General features: G+C 41.8%; 1 protein-coding gene and 1 long non-coding RNA gene across 3 annotated transcripts in view; one reads left to right on the top strand and one right to left on the bottom strand.

Annotated features, from left to right (window-relative positions):
- Nucleotides 1-10,567, top strand: part of LOC141095446 (uncharacterized) — a 103,063-nt gene extending 92,496 nt beyond the window's left edge. For both annotated transcript variants that reach the window (XR_012233388.1, XR_012233389.1), the window contains exon 2: nt 9,941-10,567. This is a non-coding gene — a long non-coding RNA (uncharacterized lncRNA). The remainder of the gene's footprint in view (nt 1-9,940) is intronic.
- HDAC9 (histone deacetylase 9) overlaps nt 1-24,311 on the bottom strand; it is an 875,224-nt gene that overhangs the window by 834,275 nt on the left and 16,638 nt on the right. The window lies entirely within an intron of this gene.

Raw genomic sequence — 24,311 nt, 5'->3', positions numbered from 1 at the left:
GCATAATACAAAATATTGTTACAAAATACCTGTATTTTCGGAACAAAATAAAAAAATTATGTTGCTTCTATGCTATTATCCTATTTGGATGTTAAAACTAATTATCTTAAAACAAAAAAATTTAACACTCGCTCAAAGATTTAGTGAAACAGTAAGAATTTTCGGTTTCATGAGCCCAAATAATTCACCTATTGTTCTGTATAACTAAGGAACTGAAATGCGCTGATCCTGGGCTTGCTTAAACACAATGTACAATATTATATAAATAGGGATTGAACTCCCCTGTGTGAGCCCTTGATGGTAATTCACTAATGCACAGTGTGCTCTGCAATATGTATCTCTATAATGGAGAACTACTTTACAAAAGAAGACTAAAAAGTAAAAGGCTGACCGGGAAGAGAGCCGGCTGGCTGGAGAGACAAATCTTCATTTATTTTGGAAAATTACAAAATGTGCGCTACAATATCACAAGCAGAGGATAATGGTTTATTTAAGGTTTTACAAGATAGACAAATAATAGATAAATTGTAAGAACTGTAATCACACGCCAGCATAACTGATACTAGAAGCATGAAATTGGTAACCAGTTACTGTTGGGTGAGCTTGTTCTGATCTACAGAAATGAACCGGAACATGTAGAGCTGCTAAAATATAAACTATAAAAAAAAAAAAAAAAATGGGAATGTGTCAGTAGGATCAACCCTCCTAAGCCGTCAATAAGGTCATGTAGGTCATAGGAACCTGAATAAAATGATACTTTGATATTGCCTATCCGAAGTTTTATTCCAGAAAAATCCACATTAAAACGAGCCGTTAAGATCTATGGGCCGGACATAGATCTCCCTGAGATTCTGCCTCCAGATCTTATTTTAAACTAAAGGGGGCATTACCAGAGTGAGACATGTAATGACTGACAGTCTGCCTTCCTGATCTACATGTCTCACACTGGTGATGCCCCTTTCATTCAACCCCGAGCCTGTTTTCACCTTCATAACCAGGCCAAATTTTTACAATTCTGACCAATGTTACTTTATGAGGCTATAGCTCTGGAACGTTTCAACGGATCCCACTGATTCTGAGACTGTTTTTTGGTGACACATTGTGGTAAAATTTCCTCAATATGACTCGTGTTTATTTGTGAAAAAATGGTTAATTTGGCAAAAATTTTGCAATTTTCAAACTTTAAATTTTAATGCCCTTAAATCAAAGTTGTCACACAAATTAGATACTAAATAACATTTCCCACATGTCTACTTTACTTCAGTACTATTTTTGTTAGGAACTTAGAAGGGCTAAAAGTTGACCAGCGATTTCACTTTATTATTTTCTGATTTTTTTTTTTTTTAAATTTACAATTTTTTTTTTCTTAACTTTTTTACTTTGTCCCACTCTGTGACTTTTGACTATCAGCAGCCTGATCAGGATGCAGCCTGATGCATGAGCATTGAAATTAATTATAACTGTCAGTGCTGCACTGACAAACCTCTTAGACCATCCTCTGAACATGGTCTGAGGGACTTGCCATACCCTGGTGACACGGATGCTATCCTGTTGACATCGAGTCACCATGGCAACGATTGGGCCCCTGCAATGATGGTGCCATTTGGAGCACAGAGGGGGTTTCTTCACTCTGCATGCATGCTAAATGCTGCAGTCGCAAGCGATCGCAGTATTTTGGAGTTTAAAGAGCCTGGAGCAGTGCAGGTGTGAGCAGATTGCGGGATGCAGTGATGGACAGGAGTCAGAACAAGGGTTAACAATTTTTAATGAACAGGGGAATACTCCACGCAGGGAGGTAAACAGTTAAATGAGGGAATAAACAGTTCTATTTGCAAAGGATATGCAAAGTTCAGGAATCAGGTAACGACAGTTCTTGTGAAACACTTGTCAGAAGTTCCTCAGACTTTGACTCCTGCCGGGAGGTGAATAGCGCCAGAAACGGCTGTCTTTTCCAAAGGGGTCCTGTGGGCATCAATGCCCCGTCTTCAGGTCGCAGCGGTCAGTCTCTGGAATCCTTCCGTTGAGCCCCTAGTTCATATGCTGTAGTGGCTAACAAGGGTGCGGGCCAAAGTCCTGTACGAGCCCAACATGGCCCAACAAATATACACTGGCAAAATCAGGGCACAAGTGTCTGTCCCGTACCCGGTCCCTCTCATGTGGCACATGTGCTGTACTCACGGACACTGAGCGTACAGCGCCTTTCTCTCTAGTAGTCACCGGGCACACACTGCACGTCCCTCTCTCTGGTCCCTGTTGTTGGCGGCGGGAGATGGCAGATGCTGGCCTGCACGATGCTGGTGCTCCCAGGATGGAGCACTTTTCTCCCTGTACTGCTGACCACATGGCTCCCCTGAGCACAGCAGTCCCTCTGCAGATGGCTGGCGACTCTACCAATGTGGCCTGTTGCTGCACCCGTACTCAGTGAGGAGGGGAAGTGCTGCCCAGGATTGGCGCCAAACTCCCCGCTGTAGCGCGCACTTTTCCTTTTACCCACTCGTATATCTCCCCGCCTTCCCGGGTTCAGAGGATGGTTCGGCTTTCTATGTCTTCCCCCAGTCAACAGGAGATGCAAGACACTTTAGGGTGCTTAAAGTAATATATTGGCACTTCTACCACAATAATACACACTCAAGGGCAACAAGATGTAACTGATAACCCAAAATGAAGCGAACCAAAAAGGATGATATGTAATAAAATCACACAATTTTATTAGATGCAAAAAAGAGTTAAAAAGACTACATACATAACATTACATACATAACATACCCCAAGGGGGAATAGCACAGACCAAGATAAATAACAATATCTCGTATTATAGTACACCAAATTAGTCAAAAAAATGAATATACATTAGATAGCACAATATATTCTGGTATACCAATGTAGTACCCCCACACCCTTGCTGGAGCCCAGCTACTACATTATCATTGCTAAAAAATTCAACTATCAAGAGTTCACAATACTAGATTGTAAGGTGTCAGTGCTTAAATGACCTGCAAAAGGTCTATTTTTCAGTACCTACAAACACAATTGCTACCAAAGATAATAGCAGTATATCTCATAACGACCTAAGCCAGAGTTTATTGCAAAGGTGCCAATGTCTAAATGACCTACAAAGGTCTATTCCTCTATACCTATAACAACAATAACTGCCAAAAGTTAGTAGCAGCGTAGCTCATAATTACCTTAGCCAAAGTATGGAGGTGATCGTGGTCCTGTGCAGAGACCCCCGCGCCCCAACGCGCGTTTCGCCCTCTTCTTCCGGGGGCGTGGAAGGAGATGCAGCCTAAGCAGTTCTGGACCCGGCACACAGGTACCTGCGGTGCAGTTGTCCCCATTACACAAGAACCATTCATGCACTTATTGCCGGGTTTAAGCTGTCAGAATCAGCTGACACCCGGTGGCAATCATCAAAATCACCTAGATGTACTCAGTACATCAAAGGTCGGCAAGTACCAGCTGACCAAGGCGTACTGAATACATCCAAGGGGTTAAAATAAGCTCTGGAAACAGATTTTCAGGGAGATCCATGTCCATCACCTAGATCTTAACAACTCATTTACATATTAAGAAAAATTTGGATTTTTCTGGAATAAGACATCGTATCAACAATATCAAGGTATCATTTTATTCATTTTTCTATGACCTACATGCCCATATAGATGTCTCAGGAGGGTTGTTCCTACACACTTTAAAGAAGTTTGAAAAAATATTTACAAATAAAGAAAATAAGCTTTTCTCGTGTAAACACAAGCAAGTCGATTTTCATCTGTACATAACGCAACAAAACATCAATCACATCAATCATGAACTGATACAATAAGTTTTCCTTTTTTTTTTTCCAAGGTCAATTTTTATAAAAAACTTTTTATTTTACCATTACAGTGCTAGTTAAACACGTTAAGCTTCCAGTATCAGACATTAGGATTTTTCAGATTTATTAATTAGATTAGTGTTCTCCGCAGAAAGGGAATTCTATTACCCACTAAGTAACATTTTCCATCTGGTAAAGGCAGACAAATAGATTTTTCCTTTCATTTCTTGAAGACAATAGTTAATGGAAAAAAGTATCACCCTCAAATGCAATATTTAATAGACTTCAGTTTTTATGGCTGGTTAATCTCAATGGAATCCCATTAGCAAAATTTCCCAGCAGAATGGAACGGCACCTCTCATCCTCGTCAACTCTCCTTAACTTGTCTTGTTAGAGTAAATACTTGCATTTCCCATAAAACAACCATTCTGGAGCATCTTTTAAATTTTTTTTTTTAATTTTAGCACGAAAAAATAATCTGAATTTATCAAATCGAAATGCAAATCATTTACAAATTGAAGTCAAATGTCAGGAATGAGCAAGATAACTTTCAGCAGTATCAGGGCCCATTAATTGATGTCTGTTTCTCAGCTCAAAAAAGAGGTTTGGGTCAAAAATTTGGATTGAAGCAGCATGTACAAAATCACACTTAACATATGGATTGTGTCATCAGAAAACGACCTATTGTTTAAGTCAGGTTTTTTGTTAAATGTATTTTTTTATAACTTTTTTTTTTTTTTTTCAATTGTCTGCATCATGTTCTATTTTGAAAAAAATAATCTTAGGTTTTGCAATTTTCACATTGGCCACTAAGTCTAATAGAAGACTTATACTTCTTGTTATGTACAGAAGAATTTCCAACAATCTCATTATCATCACAGACAGGATTACAATGAAAGGTAACAACTCTGTGTACCGTAGAGTTTAGAAATGAATGGAACTCGTCACGCAACCACAATCCACCATCCAAGTCAGTGCTCTTTGGCCGTGGCAAATGTCCTGAGGTTCTGGGTTCCCCGATGCGGCGTTTGATTCGCTGGCCAGGTATGAGGTCATCTTTGCAGCACGTGACTACTTGCCAACCCAGCTTATCATAAGTCAAGCTTGGGATCCCAGAGGGTAAGGAAATTAGTTTGGCTCCTGTCCATGGTCAGAAAGCTCTGACCTGGACCGTGGATTGAGGCTGTGTGAAACAATATACTCATCACTAGTAGGTAGCACAGAATTTATCGTAAGTCTTAGTGGGGGTAAACTTTCTAAAAACCATTCTGACATAGATTTTCAAAGTAAGTATACCAGTCTTATCAGGTCTAAAACTTTTTTTTTTTCTTTTTTTATAATGAATGCATTTTGTAGTTCAAAATCAGGTGATCGGTCAACTTAAAATGGGTTGTCCGGATAGAAGAAAAAAAGAAGGTACTTCAAATGTGTTTATATTGAAAACTAGTAAAATTCATTAATATACTGTACCTTCATTATTAAAGCTTTCCTGATGTCTCACTATCAGTACCCATCCCTTGGTTTTGGCATTTATGCCTTTGCATAACCAGTCAGTGATGTGTATAAAGGGGGTCCGTATCAGAAGAGAAGGCCAGTTTCGCTAGTGAGCTGGGCCTGATAGCCAGCCCCCTCCAAGCATGATACTGATCCAGGAATGGGGGGGGGGGATCTCATTGTGGCATCTAAGTAAACATACATGTAGTTTCTGGGACCCGGACTGACACAGATACAACTCACAATATTGCCATTTCCACTAGATAATGGGTACTGACAATAACTGACATAAGCAATGTTCTATCTATATATAGCTCGATGGAAATACATTCACATAATGCAACTTATTCTTCTGCTGTCAAAATCTTTCCTTATAAATAGCCCAAATCTCACTGGGCAGTGGCTGTGCATGAATAATTCTAGGTAGTGAAGTTTATGAATATTATATCCATATTTCTTTCTGATCCCATCATCAAGGTCAACAAGCTTTCCTGCATTATGGATTGCATGTCTAATTTATCTCTCAGGGAATATCACAATTCTCTTTTTTTATTTTTATCAACATCTACAAAGATAAAAATCTCAAAACTTTATGAATTATGCACCATTTCCTATTCTCTTGTGGATGGGTAATAACTGAAGTGACACGAATCAATAATCTATGCAAGTAAAAATGTGACAAAAGCAGGAAGTGTCTTCATTAGCATGTGTATGCTTCGTACTGATTGTCGCTTTTAGAATTATTGCCAGATTAATGCCGGTGGACGCCCCATCCTACCTCTGAGACACAAATTCTGCCTGATCCCCATTCGGCAGGGTAATGATCAGGATAGCAGGTGTCATGGTTTGAACAGGGTTCTTGCCCTGCACTCACAGGGTTAAGTGTTCGTGGCCTCTTTCTGGACCTGGGAGGGGTATTTATACTCACTCTTTACCAGGGTTCTCTGTCAGCTATACTGTTGTTCTGGTGTGTCTGACCCCTGGTGTGCGTGTATTCTGTGTTGCATGTTTGCTTCCCATGTATGACCCGGTCTGTTCCCTCACTCTGTACTCCGTCTCTCGTTTTGGTACTATTGTCTTCTCCGGTTCTGACCTCCTGGCTTGGCTATCGTTACTTCATTACAGTTTACCCCTATTGTACCGTCTATTGCCCGTTCTGGTTTTCTGACCTATTGCTACGTCCTGACTATCCATTCTGTCTAACCCTTTGGTACTGTATTGCTATCTTGTGCTTTGACCCCGGCTTCATCTGGTTTCTGTCTCTGTCTATGCCCCTTGGTAACATTGTCCTGTAGTTACCTTTCTAGGAGTTGCCCTGCAGCTCCTAGCTCTGTGGAGCTTAGGCCACGCCCCCAGCAGTCACGTGCTTTAGGTCCTGATACTCTGAAGCACGCATCTTCACTGCTGCTGCCCTGCTCCACAGGTATCTTTGAGCACTGTTTTTGTACTCAGGACACATGCACTGGCTCAGTGAGCAAGTGCAGTGTGGGGTTCCTGACAGCAGGGACTGCGACTGGACCCGCAGGAGATGAAGACCCAATAGTGGCCGCACTGTTCTAAGCTGTATCCATGTCCACAGGATGCAAAACTAAACTAGGGTAAAGCAGAGAGCCATTGGTTTCCTGCCCCACCACTTACTTAGGAGGCCACACTTATATTTATTTATTATGCTTTGCTTATATAGCGCTCTCATATTCTGCAGCGCTTTACAGACATTATCACCACTGTACCCAATGAGGCTCACAATCTAGATTCCCTATCTGTAAGTCTTTGGAATGTGGGGGGAAACCCACACAAACACGGGAAGAACTTACAAATAGAGTTGAGCAAATTTTTCAAAATTCATTTCCGATCTTCAGTGAATACTGTTTTTGCATTATTCGCCGAACGTCAAAGGAGTCACTGGGAGTAGAAATTACTGAATATGTTCGGAACTGATCATCAAACATAAATTCAGCACGAGCAAGGTATTGCAAATTCAGATTCGGCGACTGATTCCGTACATATTCACTCAACTCTACTTACAAACTCCTTGCAGATGCTGTTCTTGGTGGGATTTGAATTCAGGACCCCAGCGCTGCAAGGCTGCAATGTTAACCACTGTGCCACCGTGCTGCTTTATGCTTGTGACATACTGTTGGGAGAGGAAATCTGCATCACATAGTAGGCAGCACAATTATATCACTACACCGCACCAAGAACCAGTCTAAGCTCAGCAGGCAGCAGGAAGACCTAACTACACATTGAGGAAGCAGGAAGAGGTGGGATTCAGTTTTTCTAATTTTAATTGGTGTACATGAAGCATCAGTATTAATGGGGCAGTGCAGAAACAATATTTCCATCACAAGAGGTACTAATATTATGTGGGGGCGCGAAGCAAAGAACCTTACTACTGTATGGGGGCAAAAATGGGACAATATTACTGTTTTTGGGTGACACCTAGAATCAGTATTACTTTGTGGGTTCTCAATGGAGTGCTATTGCTGTTTGGGCACACAAAGCAACTCTATTAATGTGTGGGGCCTAAAGAGGGCCTATTACTGTTGGGGGGAACAAAACAGGGATTATTATTGTGTGCGGCCCAAAAGGGGGCATAATTAGCATCTGAGATGATAAAAATGGAGAATTTGAACAGAGGTATTGAGAAAGTTGAAAAAGTAAGTAGCCAAACATACCCTTTTGTTATAGTTTACAGAGACAAGTTGTGAATGCAAGAAGTGGTTATGGCGGTCTGGGCTGAATAAAATAAAAAAAAGAGAATGTCTACAGAGAAGACTTTATTAGACTAAACTGTACTGTATTCTCTTCTATGGTGTGCTGAACTAGTATCTACTAATATGGTGGTAAGATTGGTGTCAGTATAGTGGTTTTTCTACTGTGACAGTATGGTAGTATTCAGTCTACGTAGTGGAATTAATTGTCCCATTTAGTAATATTGTTGCAATAGTACAGCGATAAAAGTCTGAAGTGCTCTTCATCTTTGGCACTATTGGATGTTAATTGGACCCATGGACAGTAGAACTAAGAACCTACAGTCAGTGTTTATCTGTAGATCAACCACACAACATAACTTTTCTGTAGTTGGGTGAAAAGCAATATCAGTGAAATTTAGGTATTTGCCTTTTGTTAGTCTAATTTGCTCTTTAGTCATATAATCATCATCTGGTCATAGTCGCATTAATAAAAGTTCACAAGCTAACTGGAAAAGATAGTTATCATTATGTTGATTAGGCCAAAATGACCCATTCTGTGCTATCAGTCATATCTAGCCATTGTCCTGTTCTTCATTTTTATTGATTCTGCTCAATAAAAGCTATTTTATTAGCCAATATAACATAAAGAGAACACATCACCTTTTACTAATGAGAAAAAGGTACAGATATTCTTTTTTTTTCCCGGTTATTTTTTATTTTGTCTGTAGCCTTTTTATTGTTTTCTTTATACTGTATAATTGTAGACCCATCCATATAGTCTGAGCTCTATCCAATTTACTGCAGCCACATGGACCATAGGATGCTGTAGTCTGCACACAACTCGCTGACTTTTATGAGCGTGGCATACTCTGACCAATGTAAAAGTCATCGTGCAGGGAGGGGAGGAGGTGAGCTTTGACCATCACCTTTTCTGAATGATATGGTCCTGTAATGTCAGTCAGTTTTACCTTTCATTGTAATGCTGTCTTTGATATTAAGATGATGCCAGAATGTGATTTATGTCCAAAAAATGAAATCTCTGAATAAGGATAACCACTCAAAGCATCAATTTATATGGAAAGAAATATTTTTTTTTTCTACCATTGTAGTACATGTAATTAAATGTATGACTATGATTGCCCAGAAAACAGACTGAAGTAAAAGAATAACAATACCATTGCTACTGCTTTTTACATTACTTATTTGAAAGCTGCAATTCTACTTTTGTCAGTACAGGTTATTTCAAAATCTAAATGGTGAATTTATCAAAGCTTATTCCCCAATTTTTTAATATAAAAATAATGAAAATTGTTTATGCAAAAATTCTGCTACTTTTTTTGTTTTTTTTTTACACTGCTCGTGCCACTTTGAACGAGTGGGTGGGAAATTGGATGTGGTGAGCGAGGCAGATAGACTTAGGCAAAAAATTTTAAAAGTTTTCATTCTTACTCTAGTGATTTGTGTCAGAGGTGGACATACAATTGGGTTAATCTTTGCGGCCACATAGTGACCCAAGAGGTAAGAGGACTCCCTACCACCTCCAATGAAGTATGGATTATGATGAGCTATTGGGCTGCAAAGGGCCCATATAATCTTCTGTCCACATCGGCCCCTAGATGGCATGGAATAAAGAGTGGAAAATATATCTAGACCGAAGTATTATATGTACGTAGCACAATTGGTGCATTTTAGGGGTGCAATGATTTGTTTCCACTTTCTGTAATGTCAGTAGACTTGAATGTAGAACCACACATGGCCTAAACTCATCTGGAAGAAAGGAGGTTATGGGATCTCCATTTTCCTGATAGTATAGGGTCCAAGAGTTTGGACTTGCACCTATTAGACATTGATAACATATTTTATGGATATCTATAAAGGTTAGATACAAGCATACCCCATTAAAAGGTGTTTTACAATGTTTTCTTTAACTTGGTTGCAGCTGTAAAGTGCCGACCGCATTGGAAGAGAGGAAGAGGAGACCGGCCAAGGACAGAAGGGCTGTGAACAATCAGAAGGGAAGGCTATGGTATTTCTTGGGGTTTTTCACCAACTTGGGGACACATTTTGATCCTACAATGAGTTATCTACTGAAACACTTAGAAGCCTGTTTAAAGGTCTAAAGTCGCAAAGTTCAATCTGCAGTCACTTCTACAGTGTAAAGGGCCACCGGATTTTTATTTACTGCAAACATGTAATAACGACATCCTCCGAAGACACGCCGGCTGACTGAATATGAAATATTCATTACAAATGTAATAATGTAATCTTCCCAATCCAGTATAAATCACAGTACGCCCAGACACAGAGGCCCAGTATTGACAGTCATCTATAAATGAAAGCTTTTCAGAACAGATGGCTGCAGTTATAATGTGATATATAATGGCACATTCATAAACCGTGCATCCGTTCAATCACTCTTTAATATTATATATTGTTTTTGTAGAAAGAATTATTGTATTCCATTAGTTACAAAACTACAATGTATTTATGCTGCAGTTGTAGTTAATGCACAGAATAAAGGAACAGATGACTGCATCCAATATATATTGGGAGGCAACACGGACAATGTGTGTGAAATCTTTAACTGATTAAGGGGAAATATCACCTAAAATTGTCCATTTTAGGGAGCAGTAAGGCGGCCATATAAATCGGAACGAGATCAGAATGCAGTGCACGGACTGGCCAGTAGCTCTCCCGACATGAGCGTGACAGCTTCATGGAAATAGATGAAGCTGCTGCACTCAGGTGGGGAGAACCACCAGCCAGTCCATACATTGCATTGAGATCTCAGTCCTATGTGTAGCCTTCACACTCGGGTCAGAAGAGCCGTCAGCCAGTCCGTGCACTATGTTCATATCTCAGTCTTATGTTTAGCTGTCACATTTAGGTCAGGAGAGCCATTGGCCAGTCTGTGCACTATGTTCAGATCTCAGTCCTATGTGTAGCTGTCACACTTGGGTCGGGAGAGCTGTCGGCCAGTCGGTGCGCTATGTTCAAAACTCAGTCCTATGTGTGGCTGTCATACTCAGGAAAGATCTTTGAACAAATTATTAAACAACATGTATGTCAGTACCTGGATAAGAATGAAGTGATTAAACAGAGTCAGCATGGGTTTGTAGCTAATAAGTCATGTCAGACTAACTTAATTTCCTTCTATGATGGAATTACTGATTGGGTGGATCAAGGAAATGCTGTAGATATAGTATATCTTGACTTCAGCAAAGCATTTGACAAAGTCTCTGATACAATCCTTATAGAAAAAATGACTAAGTATGGAATGGACAAGGCAACTGTTAGGTGGATTCATAACTGGCTTAGTGATCGGACCCAAGAGTGGTCTTAAGTGGCTGCACATCCAGTTGGAAGAATGTCTCAAATGGGGTACCACAGGGCTCTGTCCTGGGCCCTGTTTTGTTCAACATCTTTATTAACGATTTAGATGAAGGAATTGAGGGTAAACTGATTAAATTTGCTGATGACACAAAGCTAGGAGGGATAGCTAATACTAGAGAAGAGAGAGAGAGGATTCAAAAAGATATAAAGAAACTGGAGAAGTGGGCAGCAACTAACAGAATGTTTTTTAACAGGGAGAAATGCAAAGTACTACATCTGGGCAATAAAAATGAAAAAAGCATATACAGAATGGGAGGAATAGGGCTAAGTGACAGCACATGTGAAAAAGACTTGGGTATACTAATAGATCACAGACTGAATATGAGTCAACAGTGTGATGCAGCAGCAAAAAAGGCAAATGCAATTCTAGGATGTATTAACAGAAGCATACAGTCTAGATCACGTGAAGTCATTTTTTCCCTCTACTCCTTTTTGGTCAGACCTCATCTGGAATATTGTGTCCAGTTTTGGGCACCACATTTTAAAAAAGTCATCAACAAACTGGAGCAAGTTCAGAAAAGAGCGACCAGAATGGTGACCGGTCTGCAAACCCTGTCTTATGAGGAAAGGTTGCAGGATTTGGAAATGTTTAGTTTGCAAAAGAGAAGACTGAGAGGAGACTTAATAGCTGTCTACAAATATCTAAAGGGCTGTCACATTGTAGAAGGATCAACTTTATTCTCATTTGCACAAGGAAAGACTAGAAGCAATGGGATGAAACTGATTGGGAGGAGACACAGATTAGATATTAGAAAAAACTTTTTGACAGAGTGATCAATGAGTGGAACAGGCTGCCACGAGAAGTGGTGAGTTCTCCTTCAATGGATGTCTTCAAACAGAGGCTGGACAGACATCTGACTGGGATGATTTAGCGAATCCGGCTTTGAGCAGGGGGTTGGACCAGATGGCCCAGGAGGTCCCTTCCAACTCTACGATTCTATGATTCAGGTCAGGAGAGCCGTCGACCAGTCGGTGCACTATGTTCTGATCTCAGTCCTATGTGTAGCTGTCACACTCAGGTCGGCAGAGCTGTTGGCCAGTCCGTGCACTATGTTCAGATTGCAGTCCTATCTGTAGCTGTCACACTCGGGTCGGGAGAGACGTCGGCCAGTCCGTGCACTGCATACTGATCTCAGTCCTATGTGTAGCTGTCACACTTGGGTCGGGAGAGCCAGCGGCCAGTCCGTGTGCTGCATGCTGATCTCGGTAGGATTTATACTGTCGTCTGACTGTGCCCTTACCATTAACAGGTCTTTCCTGAAGAAGTTCAAATGCAATACAGGTTGTGGTAGTCTCTCCTTTGCAAGTTTAGGAATTTTCCAAAGCCCAAGATCAACAGTGATCTAAACATCTAGTATGACAATGTGACATATTGCGATGTACAAAACTCCAATCCCTTATTTGCTATCATAATGGCACAATAATTACTGTACTTGTTTAAGGGGAATCTGTCTACATACATTACATATGGATATAGTGGTATTACTGTATAGCCACTTGTCCCCAATAAAATGATACTTTTTCTTGTGGACAATCTAATGCATAAACTGTTATGATGAGTCACCGAAGGAGGAAAAAACAAAATAACAGCTAAGTCCAGAAAAACCAGAGAGGTTGGAAGCTATCGGATTGCAGACCCCTGAACCTATCCACAACAACTAGCAGTAGCCGTGGGTGGTTCCTACGGTGCCCTAGACCCCTCAATCACAGCCGGAGAACTATATAGCCTAAAGACAGAAAGGGGAAAAACTAAACTGCCCCAGAGCAGACCCCAAAGCAATAGGCAGCCCCCAACATATAATGACGGTGAAGCAAGGTGAAAACACTAACACAGATAGAAAGATAGGTTGAGCAAATGATGGGGCCCAAGCTAACTACATAGGACAGGATAGGAAAGCTGCTGTCTGCCATCCGCAAAACCCCTATCAAAATGAGCCAACCGACTGATAGGAAAAACAGGCCCTGAAGACGCTAGGCTTCAAAAGACTATATCAGCACTCAGGTATATTCTGAAGACAGAGCAAAAGATCAACAGATCAGAGACAAAAATGGAATTCAGCTCCCCCCCGGCCGGGGATGGCAGAACTCCCAAAAAACAAGGCAAAACAAAAACCAAACTGAAGTGCACAAAGCAGAGCAGAAAAACTTAGCTTTGAGATGCAGGAATCAGACTGGTCTCCAAGAATCCAGCAGGAAAATCACCAGCCAGGAAGAAGGGCGTCGGCAGCCTTATATCCAGTCCTCAATTCCAGCCACCCAGTCATCATCTAGCTGCCCATGTGTTTGGTAATCAGCCTCACTACCTTCCTTCACCAGAGGAGGGAGTTCATCAGACCTCAATGGTGAAGGGAAAAATGAACTCACAACAGTACCTCCCCCTTGAGGAGGGGTCACCGAATCCTCATCCACGCCACCAGGGCAATCCGGGTGAGCCCGATAAAAGGCACGCACCAATCTTTCGGCATGAATATCAGAGGCAGAGACCCAGGAATTATCCTCCTGACCATAACCCTTCCACTTAACCAAATACTGGAGTCTCCGTCTAGCCAGACGGGAATCCAGTATCTTCTCTACCTCATATTCCATGTTACCTTCAACCAATATAGGGTCAGGAGGTGCCACCACAGGAACTACAGGTTCAACAAACCTCTTCAACAAGGACTTATGAAACACATTATGAATTTTAAATGTGACAGGAAGAGCCAACTGAAAAGAGACCGGATTAATAATCTCCAAAATCTTGTAAGGTCCAATAAATCTAGGCTTAAACTTAGGAGAAGCCACCTTCATAGCGATATTTTTTGATGACAACCAAACCATATCACCCACCTTAAACTGGGGACCAACGGTCCTACGCCGGTTGGAAAACCGCTGGGCCTTTTCCTGGGAGAGAGACAACTTATCCACTACTTGGTCCCAGATCTGGTGCATTCTCTCCACCACAGTGTCAACACCTGGGCAGGCAGAAGGCTCCACCTGCCCTGAAGAAAATCGAGGGTGAAAACCAAAGTTACAAAAAAAAGGTGACATCAAAGTGGCAGAACTAGCTCTATTATTTAAAGCAAATTCGGCCAAGGGCAAAAATGAAACCCAATCATCCTGATCGGCAGAAATAAAACATCTCAAATACGACTCCAAAGTCTGGTTTGTTCTCTCCGTCTGCCCATTGGTCTGCGGGAGAAACGCAGAGGAGAAGGACAACTGAATTCCCAGCTTGGAACAGAAAGTCCTCCAAAATCTAGACACAAACTGAACTCCTCTGTCAGATACAATGTTCTCAGGAATCCCGTGCAAGCGAACCACCTGTTGCAAAAACAAGGGCACCAACTCAGAGGAAGATGGCAACTTAGGGAGTGGTACAAGATGGACCATCTTAGAGAATCTATCACAAATCACCTAAATAACAGTCATTCTCTGAGAGACAGGCATATCAGAGATAAAATCCATTGAAATATGGGTCCATGGCCTCCTGGGCACCGGCAAAGGCATCAACAAGCCACTAGAGCGAGAACAAGGTTTAGACCGAGAGCAAGTCCCACAGGACTGCACAAAATTCCTGACATCATGAGACAAGGCGGGCCACCAAAAAGACCGACTCACCAGATCTCTAATACCAAAAATACCTGGATGACCAGCCAATGCAGAGCAATGAACTTCAGACATCACTCTCTTCTTCCACTGGTCAGGAACATACAACTTTCCACTGGGACAACGCTCAGGTTTGTCCTCCTGAAACTCTTCCAGCGCACGTCTCAAATCGGGCGAGATGGCAGAAAGAACTACCCCCTCACCTAAGATGGTTGCAGGCTTAGTCACAACAGGAGAATCAGCAAGGAAACTCCTAGAGAGGGCGTCTGCCTTGACATTCTTAGTGCCCGGAAGAAAAGAGACCACAAAATCAAAACGTGTGAAAAACAAGGCCCACCTAGCCTGTCTAGGATTCAAGCGCTTGGCCGACTCCAGGTATATCAAATTCTTGTGGTCAGTAAGGACCACGACTTGGTGTTTGGCTCCCTCCAACCAATGTATAAACTCCTCAAATGCCCATTTCATGGCCAACAGTTCCCGATTCCCCACATCATAGTTACGTTCGGATGGGGAGAACTTTCGGGAAAATAAAGCACAAGGATTCATTTTAGATGTCACAGGTTCTTTTTGGGACAACACCGCTCCTGCACCAATCTCAGAAGCGTCCACCTCCACCTGAAACGGGAGTGAGACATCAGGTTGCCGCAAAACTGGAGCAGAAGTAAATCTTCACTTCAGCTCCTGAAAGGAAGAAACAGCCTCCGGAGACCGATTCAGCACATCAGCACCCTTCCTAGTCAAATCCGTCAATGGCTTGGCAATACCAGAAAAATTAGCTATAAATTTCCGATAAAAATTAGCAAAACCCAAAAACTTCTGGAGGGCCTTCAAAGAAGTGGGCTGAACCCAATCATAAATGGCCTGTACCTTGGCCGGGTCCATTTCAATAGTTGACGGAGACAAAATAAATCCCAAAAATGAAATCCTCTGTACCCCAAAAAGGCATTTCGATCCCTTGACATACAGGGAATTCTCCCTCAAAATCCGGAACACAGTCCGAACATGTTCCACATGAGAGTCCCAATTCTTGGAGAAGATCAAAATATCATCCAGATAGATAATCAAAAATGTATCCACAAAGTCTCGGAATATATCGTTCATGAAGCACTGGAAGACAGAAGGGGCATTAGTGAGCCCAAAAGGCATCACCAGGTACTCAAAATGTCCCTCCGGAGTATTAAATGCCGTCTTCCATTCATCCCCATGCTTAATGCAAATAAGATTATACGCCCCCCTGAGGTCAAGCTTGGTAAACCAGCAAGCACCTTTAACTCTGGAGAATAGATCCGAAATCAGGGGTAACCGATACTGATATTTAACAGTAATTTTGTTGAGGGCGCGATAGTCAATACAAGGCCTTAATGAACCATCCTTTTTAGCCACAAAAAAAAACAGCACCTAAGGGTGAAGAGGATGGTCTAATATGACCCTTCTCCAATGCCTCCTTAATATAGGATTGCATAGCCTCGTGCTCGGGTACAGATAAATTGAAAAGCCGACCCTTGGGGAATTTACACCCCGGGTTCAGCTCAATTGCACAGTCATAACTCCTATGAGGAGGCAAAGACGCAGACTCATTCTCACTAAATACATCATAAAAGTCAGCCAAATAGTCAGGAACATCATGCGACTGGGGAGAAGTGGAGAAAACAGGAGCATCACTAAGGGCACACCGACAACCCCAACTCACCACAGACAAAGATTTCCAATCCAGAACTGGATTATGAATTTGCAACCAGGGAAACCCCGAACAATTGTATCATGCAAATTATGCAACACCAAAAATCTGCAATTTTCTTGATGGTCTGGGGCGACCCGCATTACCACCTGGGTCCAAAACTGAGGTTTATTCTTCGCCAAAGGAGTAGCATCAATACCCCTCAAAGGGATAGGCGTCCGCAGAGGTGTCATAGGAAATCCACAACGTTTAGCAAAATCCAAGTCCATCAGGTTAAGAGCTGCTCCTGAATCCACAAAAGCCTTGGCGGAAAATGTGGACAGGGAGCAGATCAGAGTAATTGCCAGAAGAAACTTGGGTTGAACACCACCCACAGAAAACGTGTGTGCACAACGTTTCTCTCGTTTAGGGCAGACAGAAATAATATGCGAGGCATCTCCACAAAAAAAACACAGCTTATTACGCCTTCTGAACTCCTGACGTTGCGCCCTAGACGAAACTCTATCACATTGCATAGGTTCAGACATTTGTTCAACAGGTGGCAACATCTCTCGTGTAGTTTTGCGTTCACGTAAACGCCGATCCACCTGAATGGCTAATGACATAGAATCGTCCAGACCAGAGGGAACAGGAAATCCCACCATAGTATCTTTTACAGTTTCTGACAAACCCTTCCGAAAGAGGGCTGCCAAGGCACCATCATTCCAGGTAGTAAGGACCGCCCACTTTCGGAATTTTTGACAGTACAACTCTGCCGAATCCCGACCCTGGCTTAATGCCAACAGGGTCTTTTCAGCCTGATCAATAGCATTAGGTTCATCATACAACAACCCCAAGGCTTGAAAAAATGCGTTCACATTATTCAGAATAGGATCATCAGGTTTCAAAGAAAACGCCCAACCCTGGGGATCGCCGCGCAGCAAAGAGATGACAATTTTAACCTGTTGCGCGGAGTTCCCCGACGAGTTAGGCTTCAAGGCAAAAAATAATTTACAATTTTTCTTGAAATTCAAGAATTTAGACCGATCCCCCAAAAATACATCAGGAGTATGAATCTTTGGTTCAGCAGCATGTAAATGAGCAAGATAGGCGGAAATTCCCCGCACTTCAGCAGCGAGCTACTCCACACGATCAGACAATTGCTTCATCTCCATTGAGAGAAAAATTCCCCCTATGGCCTCAGAGATATAGAGGAAAAAATATGCACAAAAAAAAAAAAATTCTGACACTTTTTTTTTTTTTTTTACAATTCTCTCCTGCTATTGAGTACCCTAGGATCTGCGGTATGGCTGGTGATTCTGTTATGATGAGTCACTGAAGGAGGAAAAAACTAAATAACAGCTAAGTCCAGAAAAACCAGAGAGGTTGGCAGCTATCGGATTGCAGACCCCTGAACCTATCCACAACAACTAGCAGTAGCCGTGGGGGGTTCCTACGGTGCCCTAGACCCCTCGATCACAGCCGGAGAACTATATAGCCTAAAGACAGAAAGGGGAAAAACTAAACTGCCCCAGAGCAGACCCCAAAGCAATAGGCAGCCCCCAACATATAATGACGGTGAAGCAAGATGAAAACACTAACACAGATAGAAAGATAGGTTGAGCAAATGATGGGGCCCAAGCTAACTACATAGGACAGGATAGGAAAGCTGCTGTCTGCCATCCGCAAAACCCCTATCAAAATGAGCCAACCGACTGATAGGAAAAACAGGCCCTGAAGACGTTAGGCTTCAAAAGACTATATCAGCACTCAGGTATATTCTGAAGACAGAGCAAAAGATCAACAGATCAGAGACAAAAATGGAATTCAGCTCACCCCCGGCCGGGGATGGCAGAACTCCCAAAAAACAAGGCAAAACAAAAACCAAACTGAAGTGTACAAAGCAGAGCAGAAAAACTTAGCTTTGAGATGCAGGAATCAGACTGGTCTCCAAGAATCCAGCAGGAAAATCACCATCCAGGAAGAAGGGCGTCGGCAGCCTTATATCCAGTCCTCAATTCCAGCCACCCAGTCATCATCTAGCTGCCCATGTGTTTGGTAATCAGCCTCACTACCTTCCTTCACCAGAGGAGGGAGTTCATCAGACCTCAATGGTGAAGGGAAAAATGAACTCACAACAATAAACCATATGCAATGGAGCCATTTAGGAAGCAGCAGTCCAGTGCTCTTTCAGCATGATTTGAATGTCATCTACACTAGATTTTTCATGACTGTTACTTTGGATCTCTACAGAACAAAGTAACATTTTTAATGGAGGAAAAGTGTTTACATAGTCTTACATACCTACATATGTGAAAAAGTGCTGAGTGCTGACAGTTTCCATGTAAAGGGTTCGCATTACAAATAAAATCCAAGATTTATGCCGTATAAATTTGTATAGTGTATATATACATTTTACAAGCAAGGTGGGCAAATAGCAATATCAACATGCCCATCATATATGATAGCCATTTCCAAACACTAGGCAGAGCTGAGCACTCATGTCTTTTCAATGCGGAAAGGAAGAAAGAGACTGCAAGATGCCACTCCCGATGGCCTGTCATCCCAGTGCACCGAATTATTGCATTTTAACTACAGTACATCCTTCAGTTCCCCAATATCATCTGTCAGGACTCAGAGGTCTCCACATACAAATAGCTGTCCAGTTTCATGAAAATTGGCAAGTTCGGCCAACTTTATTCTAATGTTACTGGTGGCCATTACAAAGACAAATCAAGGACTGCCAATGGAATATGCAATCGATTGAGAGATTGAATCAAAAGCACTAAGCCCAAACTATGCATAGTGTTTGGTTTTTCAGAGAACATCTAAGGATTTGTTCGCATCATCCAAATGAGTTTTTGTTTGGCTTTTCTCTATTTGGGCTTTTGACAGATTCCAATATGGATTCTGACAGTCAACATGATGACAATGTTGAAAGACCTTATATGTTTATGGTGTCCAATGATTGCTGCATAGATCCGAATGCATTTGTCAATAGGAATGTTGATTACACATGTAAAACTTTTGGAGTAAGACATCTTCATTTTTTGTAATACAACGTTTTTGCTGGCATCATTCCTCTCATCACAAAGACATGAATAGAGTTGAATTATGGAGTTACAGTATCCACACAATATTTCACATTAATAAACTGAGTTTAAAAGATCACAAGGACATATTGAATGGAAACACATGAACGGAGATGCTCAGCTGTTATTCTATTTATTAAAAGAATAGTAGCTGTTCTGCAGTAGCCGGCAGCGGCTGCTACGCATTGAATGGACCTAAGCTAAGCAGCATAGTTCAATGTATTTGAATTCAGTAGCCACTAAAGCTGTTTTCAGCTGAACTTTGAAAGTTCTAGGTGTTGTATCCAAGCCGATATCATATCGATAACGTATCTTAAGGCTAGGGTCACATCCCAATTTTCGGATGAGTCAGTCAGTGAACATCTGATTTTTTGTTTTTTTTTCCCATGGACTCATGACTTATATAGCTGAGTGCGATCCGATTATCAGATCAAACTCTGACATACTGCAATTCTTTCCTTGGACAATCTCGGTCAAACGAAAAAAATCAGACATGTGCACGGCCCTATGGAATACCATTGGTCCGAGTGTGATCCAATGTTTTGTCTGATCGCACTCAAACTGAAATTACTATAGTCTGCATGAGCCCTGAGAATAGGTCATTAATACTTTCTTATTAGACAGTCCCTTTAATAACACCATGTTTTCCCTTCTCCACACTCAGACGTTCTCCCATTCTGCTCTGTTGTGGAAACAAAACTTGACGCTTTGGTGTAAGATATGGAAAATAATCACATATTGTGTAAGTTCTTTTGAGCCAATGCACATGCATAGAGATTAGTCTGAAGGGACATTGAAGCCCTACAGTTGAGGTCCTAAAATTTTGTATTCTCTGGTATGAAGGAAGTACTTTCCAGAATGCAAATCAGTAGTAACGACACTAAACTATCAAGACATATTAGGCTATTCTTATATAGAGCTCTGAAACCTGCAGACATACAAAATAATACAAGATAAGTCATACAATTTGTTTACATAGATACTCATGGCCATACTTACCAGCTCTCCTAGAATAGGTGGAGACTCCCAGACTCCAGGAAGAGCATGTTGCCCAGGCACTACCAAAAAGTTCATGGAATACATCCATTTTGGAAGTTTGCTTGTACACATGATACTTGGATACTCCATCAATAGATCCCTGATGTCCAAGTGCACATTGAAGGTACAGGTAACAAAGTGGATTGTGTGAGGAGGGGAGTGACCCAGAAATTGGGAATTTGTGCAATTGGTGGCAATAGTTTTTTTTTCCAGTTAATCTTTTCCAGCCTGCAGGTGTTTACCTGCAAACTGCTGGGTCCTCTTGCTGGCCAAATTTGTCAGTTCGCTATCTATTGGGAATTGGGTCCCTCATCCCTCTTCTCTTTGGAATTAGCACAACTCCGAGCATGCACATGGATCTAATCTGTGGGGAAACCAAAGCGCAAACTCAGTCACTGCTCCCCTACTTTTATCCCAATGCTGTCACTCCCATATGTAATCTTGAGTAGACAATGTGCACACTTGTGGCTTATTTATTCTGAAACAATAGATTTCTGTTGCTTTGCCTGCTCTCCAAGCTGATCAAAAGAAGCATTTTCCTTCTCTCTTTTGTCCAATCACCTTGGAGAATATGGTAGCCGGCACAGCAACATCTAAAGTCTGCGCAAAATTACACAGGGAAAGGAGAGTTGTGAGATACAAGTGAGGGGAACTCATCTTGGCGTGAGCCCCAGTTCCGCCACAGATTGAAGCCATGTGCATGCTCAGAACCAATGTCGGACTGGGATGCCGAGGGCCCACCAGTAACCAACTCCAGAGCCCCACTTTTCAGCTACATGCAAATGTGACATTGTCCTCAATCACAAATGTGTATAACAATGAACTGGGTAGATTGTTACATGAACAAGATGCTGCCTTTGTACATAGTGATTGAAGTATATAATGCCAAGTCCTGCTCATAATAGAGGGTAGTGACCCACTCCTGCACAGGGGCCCACCAGAGGATTTTCCTGCACTCCTGTGGGCCAGTCCAAGCTGCTCACAACTGTGCCTGTTCCTTCGAGAAGCGACAGACAACCATCAGAAATCATGACTGATGGATATGGCAAACAATGTGACAGAGCAGCTTGTATAGAGAACTAGCTGAAGAGCCCAGCGTTGCCTGGGCATAGTAACCAACTGTGGTTAGTTATAACAAATTATAATGATTATATTGCACATAAAAACCGTGCATCTAATCCTATCCTGTGTGATACTGACTGCTGAGCCATGTATCTAATCCTATCCTGTGTGATACTGATTGCTGAGCTGTGTATCTAATCCTATCCTGTGTGATACTGATTGCTGAGCTGTGTATCTAATCCTATCCTGTGTGATACTGACTGCTGAGCTGTGTATCTAATCCTGTCCTGTGTGATACTGGGCTTCCCCTGCAGTCTGTGTCAGAGGGTGGTCTGTGTTGGCACGGTAATAAATTGTGTTATTTCCAGCTTTATAGAAGGACGATAACACCATAGAAATGATAAGAATAATAGGCCTCAGTTACCACAACTGTCTACGAAGAAAACTGTTGCTGATAGTAACCAATCACAGCTCATTTTTCATCTTTTAAACAACTCTGGGACAGCGGGGCGAGTTTTGAGTGGCGACTTTTGTGTTTTGACTTTTATGTGGCGAGGTTGGTGTATGTGTGGTGAAATGTGTGCTGAGGGTGGTATATGTGTTGAAGCACGTGGTAGTGTGTGGCGCATTTTGTGTGTGTTCATATCCCCGTGTGTGGCGAGTATCCCATGTCAGGGCCCCACCTTTGCAACTGTACGGTATATACTCTTTGGCGCCATTGCTCTCATTCTTTAAGTCCCCCTTGTTCACATCTGGCAGCTGTAAATTTGCCTCCAACACTTTTCCTTTCACTTTTTCCCCATTATGTAGATAGGGGCAAAATTGTTTGGTGAATTGGAATGCGTGGGGTTAAAATTTCGCCTCACAACATAGCCAATGACGCTCTCGGGGTCCAGGCGTGTGACTGTGCCAAATTTTGTGGCTGTAGCTGCGACACTGCGGATGCCAATCCCAGACAGACATACATACATACATACATACATACATACATACATACATACACACACACATTGAGCTCTATATATTAGATGTGCATATACGTGTATAGTATATAGAAACAATTACAAGCTGCAGAAGACAAACAGTTGGAAAAAAATTAACACAAATTGCAAAAATATTTAAAAACCTAAACTATCTACAATGCAAAAAATCAAACATCACAAAGATGTACGGTATATATCATTTAAAGTGTAATCATTATTTTGTTTTTTTCATCAGTCAATAGCAAATATGAAAATAGGAAACTTTGTAATATATCTTATCAGAGAGCTCTTTCTTCTCCTAGACTGATCGCTCATTCTAACTATTCTCAATCCAGTGAATATGGACTTTCCAGTGATTGAATAGAGACATTGCAGTTGGTGTTCATAACATTCTATGGAGAGTGCAGGGAGAGGAGGAGAGAACCTGATAATCATCTCCAAGTTCTCCTATACTGACCATTATCCTTTAAGCTCAAGTACAAAGGGGAATTACTGGTACATGGAGGTCCTGTCCAGTCCTGGGTAAATGCAGTAAGTAGAAGAAGCTAAAGTTTTCATACACAATTCAGTTGGTGCCAAATCAATTCACACGTCCCATTCCATCAGCTATGACAGTGATCTTTGGATGCAGCACCGGAGCAGGACCGTCCCTTACCTTGTGTCATCCCTGGCTCGACATTTGATTAGTCGGCCCGGTGTTATGTCACATGTGCATCATGCTGCAACAAGTTTGTCGCGCCAGGTCGGCTAATCAGAACAGCAGGTAAGAGGCGGATCTCCCACTCCTGACCCACAGCCACGGACGACTGTTGTGCCCAATGGAATGATATATGCAGATAAATTAGCATGAACTCTAATACACAGTTTTCACAAACTCACAGAAGTGTCCTAGTTTAGACAACCCCTCTCCAAATCTTGTGTACTGCTCGAAGATGAATCCTGTCTGTCATGTTCTCCCAGCTACAGGACTCTTACTCTTGTTATTATGGGACCTGTCTAATAAAACAAATTGTATAAACCCCATGGAAAAAACACATACTATAAAAACAAAAATAATCATGCTCAACCACTTCAAGTGAAAGTTGTAAGCAGTCACATGCAAGCCAGTAATTAAAAGTTTTAAAAGTTTCATGTAGGTGGAAAACTCCCTTTAAAGGGAATCTGTCTGAAGAATTAACCCTCTTAATCCTTCATAGGAAGCTGAATAAAATAATACTTTGATATCTGCAATCTGGGAAATCCACTTTTTCACACATGTAAATGAGCTGTTAAGATCTGTGGGCGGGTCAATGATCTCCCGGAGCTTATGTTAAATGAGATGAGAGGTTACCAGTGTGAGACATGTATATCAAGAGAGCAGAATGTCGGTCCTTACATGTCTCACGCATGTAATTCCTTTTCATTAAAAATAAGCAATGGAGGTGGATTGTCATGGCAATCTATGTCCCGCCCATAGATCTTGACAGCTCATTTACATATTAAGAAAAATGTTATTTT

The sequence above is a fragment of the Dendrobates tinctorius genome, unplaced genomic scaffold, assembly GCF_039654945.1.
Source record: "Dendrobates tinctorius isolate UK_male_01 unplaced genomic scaffold, ASM3965494v1 ptg000070l, whole genome shotgun sequence".
Lineage (NCBI taxonomy): Eukaryota > Metazoa > Chordata > Amphibia > Anura > Dendrobatidae > Dendrobates > Dendrobates tinctorius.
This window is presented reverse-complemented; position numbering and strand designations above follow the sequence as displayed.